Genomic DNA, 4505 nt, shown 5'->3' on the forward strand with positions numbered 1-4505 from the left:
GGGGGGGTAGACGTGGTACTTGGGGACATGGTTTAGAAGTGGTTTTGTCAGGTTAGGTTAATGGTTGGACTCGATGATCTTAAAGGTCTCTTCCAACCTCAACAATTCTATGATTTTGTTTCCTCCCACCTGTCCCATCTTCTTTGCCTTTCAGTTGTATATTACTTCTATAAAAATTAGGATGCAGGAAAACCAATGCTGAATTATTTGTAATACAGTTACGCTTAAATGTTATGAATCATTGAAGATTTGCCCTTTACTCTTTCTTTTTTTATTTCAACCAACACTAAATTTTACCTACACAGAACCAGCTAGGTAATCCTATAGGATTACATGATGGTGCACCTAAACACACCTTTCTTTGAGGCTACTCTGATTCCTCTGGCATCTGCAGCAATTCAGGACAGAAAGTTTTAGAGCACTTTCAGAGCACATAGGGGGGGCAACTACATTTTAGAAACAAACAGCGTATTTCTTTTTAATTGAAAATGTTGATGTTGATCTTTTCTCCGCATTGGCTTAAAGAGGTAAATACTCAGAACTCCACAGAGTTTTTATTTGCATGATGTCTTCAGAAAACATTTTGATATGCAAAACTGGGTTTGTTTCTCCAGGTAGTTGCCCAGCTATCTCTTTTTTAATGTTACTGCAGATTAAAGACACTAATTTTTCCAAATAGCTAATATGAGCTAGTTTTGGGAGGTTTTTTGGGGGTTTGGGTTTGTTTGGGTGGGTTTGTTTTTGGTTTTGTTGTTTGGTTGGGGTTTTTTTTAGGTGAAAGAAGAAAGTGGACTAGGTAATAAAGAGAGGGATCTCCATCTTGCCCTTCCTCTATGTATGCTCTTATCTGACATCCTTCACTAGCCTACTGCAGGCTTTATGAATTTCCATACATATACATCCCCCTCATTCCCATCTTTAGTAACTCCACACTGATAACTTATGTTAGTTACAAATCCAGTAATAGATAACAGCACTGTAAATTAAGGGGGGGGGGGGGGGGTAAGGGGGGGGGGAATTGAAAACTAATATTTGTGATTAACAAGCCAAATCAACAGCTCAACTTTGTACAACCTGCTTCCAGCCCCACTCCTCATCTGCCACTCCTTCCCCTGCTTCCATCTTCCTTCCCAGCACACTCTCTTCTGCTTTAAAACTACTACCCCAGCTACAGCCTCCTCTAATAACCCTCAAGATGCTTTCCATCACAAGGTTGAAAGTGCTTCCCACTTGGACAAAACTAAATGATTCAATTGTAAAGTCTACTCTTTTTAAAGAGATCTCTTCTTTTTGGCTCAGGGACTTATTTCTGACATCCCTAGGGCTTGTCTAAAGAAGAAACACTGTAAAATAAAACACTTCCTATAGTCATATATAGAGAGACATTTTGTTTTGTCAGTTATGGTGCCTTTTCGATTTGGACTGAAAGTAAATTAAGATTATAAGCAAAAAGGTACTTAGCACCCAAACAGAACATTCACACAACTAGTTTACTTTAAATTTCCACCAACCAAGTGATTTTGCAAGAACTCCCCACACTGAAACTTGCTCATTCATACTCCTAAAAACCATTAATCTGACAAGGACAGGGAAAATTCCCAAATGCCTTCTCACACCTTCTTCTCCATTCCACGCTCCCCAACTTTCCATATGTGTCTTAAGTTGCATTACTGGAATTCAGTGCAGTTCTCGGTGACATGTGCCCAGCCTAACAGCAGAAATGCACTTGGCATCCAAAAAGAAGTTCTACACATCAACTAGTACACTTCGAATTTCCACCAATCTGTTTGCTCAGCAGCAAACCCTTCATGCAGGCACATTTGTACTCTTACGGGGATCTGTTTAGCCACATCAAGCTACTCTTATTCCTAGGCAAAATTCTTCCATTACTGAGATGCCTACAAGAATGAACAGAGGTTGCCATAGGGGAGGCACACGAAGGCTACCCAGAGTTAACAGAGAGGGTCACAAAACATTCGAGCTCACTTGGGAAATGGAGCACAAGTCAGAGTCTTTTGTAAGCCACAGCCTTACAATTGCATTCATTAATAACAAGTGAATTTTTTACCTCTGGTCCAGTCTCCTCATGCCTTTCTTGTCTGTCTTCTTTCTTTAGTTAGTTAACCTTATTGCTTCTGCAATACTTGTGACAACATACCCTGCCCTCCACTACCATATAGCAAATAATAGTATCGGTATTCCTAGGGGAATTTTCAAGTCATTAGGTATCATAACTCATTACCTGATAAACTTATTTGAAAAACTAACACGAGTGAAAGTAAAAGGTGCATTTCCATTTGCGCTATAGCACCAAGTTATTTCAAAAGTAATTCCTTGGAAAGATGCCATCATTTGGCAAAAGAGCTCCCTTTCAATACCCATTAATGTACTCAGTGCTACTCTCCCACACTGGAATAGAAGGCACTCAGAGTGACAAGACAGCTGCCTAATAAGCCCTCCTAAACTCTGAGCCTGTTATTGTCTTCTCTGGTTAAGTGGAAAATGGCTTGCCTGAAGTTTAGAAAGCTGCATCTCAAGAGGCTCACAGCAGAGCTCAATGGAGCATGCCCTGGCCTACAGTATCAGTCTTTTCCTTCCACCCTTGACACAGGGGTCGATGAAAAATCATCTGCGTAGGCTTCAGCAACGAAGAGATCAGAAAAGTTACCGTTTGCTGCAGTTAAAAACAATACCTCTCCTCTCATCCTGTATCTCTTATGTCCTTTTTTTCCTCTCTCTTTCCAAGTTGCAGGCAGTGGCATTGGAAGAAACAGACGGGCCCAGTCTATTAATACACAGCACCAGGCTTGCTGGTGTCAGATGGGATTCACTTTTCTCAAAGGGGGATGATGGTCTTTGCTCACAAGCTAGTGGGGCTCATTGACAGAGCTTTAAACTAGGCTTGAAGGGGGAGGGGAATAATATCAGGCTTGCCTGTGACAAGCCGTGGGATGACACACCAAGGTTAGAGGGATAGGGTGCTAGCGAGGGCTCTCAGTCTGTTGCTCTGAGATGTGCTGGCTACGCTGCAGGACACTCGAAGTCTTATGGACTTCAGGGGCTCCTGAGGTAATAGGAGCCAAGAGGGAAATGCCAGTGAAATACCTCAAAGGAATTACAGGATGTTCCTCTAAGGTGACACAGCTGACAGCCCAGCTGAGGTGCCTATACACCAATGCACGCAGCATGGGCAACAAACAGGAGGAGTTGGAAGCCACCGTGCTGCTAGAAAGGTACAACCTAGTTGCCATTACTGAAACTTGGTGGGACTAATCCCATGACTGTGGTGTGGCTATCGATGGCTACAGGCTGTTCAGAAGGGACAGGTGAGGAAGGAGGGGTGGAGGTATTGCCCTCTACATCAAGAAATGGATAGAGTGTGAAGAGCTGTCTCTGAAGAATAGCCATGAACAGGTTGAAGGCTTATGGGTAAAAATTATAGACTGAGGCAACAAAGGGAGCCTTGTGGTTTGTGTCTACTTACAGGCCACCCGATCAAGGGGAGTCTATTGACAAAGCCTTCTTACTCCAGCTACAGGAGGCATCGTGCTTGCAGGCTCTCGTCCTGCTGAGGGATTTCAACCACCCCAGCATCTGCTGGAAAAGTAGCACGGCAAGCTGTAGGCAATCCAGGAGACTCCTGGAAAGCATTGAGGATAACTTCTTAAGCCAGGTAATAAACAGCCCCATCAGAGGAGAGGCAATACTGGACCTGTTGGTCACCAACACAAGTGAGCTCATTGGTGATGTCAAGATTGGAGGCAGCCTGGGCTGCAGTGATCGTGCACTGGTGGAGTTCACAGTCCTGAGGAATATGGGTCAGGCGAAGAGTAAAGTTAGCACCCTGAATTTTAGGAAAGCAGACTTCCAGCTCTTCAAGGAATTAGTTAATAGGACCCCCGGGAAACTGCCCTCAGGGACAAGGGAGCAGAACAGAGCTGGCAGACCTTTAAGGATGCTTTCCATAGAGCACAAGAGGTCTCAATCCCCTGGTGTAAGAAATCAGGAAAGGAGGGCAAGAGACTGATATGGCTGAGTCAAGACCTGCTGGTCAAACTAAAGGGCAAGAAGGAAACGCACAGGCAGTGGAAGCAGGGACAGGTATCCTGGGATGCTGCCTGGTTGTGTAGGGATGGGGTCAGGAAGGCCAAGGCGCAGATGGAGCTGAACTTGGCAAGGGACACAAAGAATAATAAGGGCTTCTTCAGTTATGTCAGCCAGAAAAGGAAGGTCAAAGAAAGCATACTCTCCCTAATGAGCAAGACTGGCAAACTGGTAAGAATGGATGAGGAGAAGGCTGAGGTACTCAACAACTTTTTTGCCTCACTGGCAACCTCTCTTCCCACACCTCTCAAGTGGATGGAATGCAAGGCAGGGACTGGGGGAGAAAAGTCCCTCCCACTGTAAGAGAAGATCAGGTTCGCAACCACCTGAGAAACCTGAACAACAGAACTCTATGGGAAATGACAAGATGCATCCCAGAGTCCTGGGGAAAGTGGCTGGTT

The sequence above is a fragment of the Charadrius vociferus genome, unplaced genomic scaffold (assembly GCF_000708025.1).
Source record: "Charadrius vociferus isolate BGI_N301 unplaced genomic scaffold, ASM70802v2 scaffold462, whole genome shotgun sequence".
NCBI lineage: Eukaryota > Metazoa > Chordata > Aves > Charadriiformes > Charadriidae > Charadrius > Charadrius vociferus.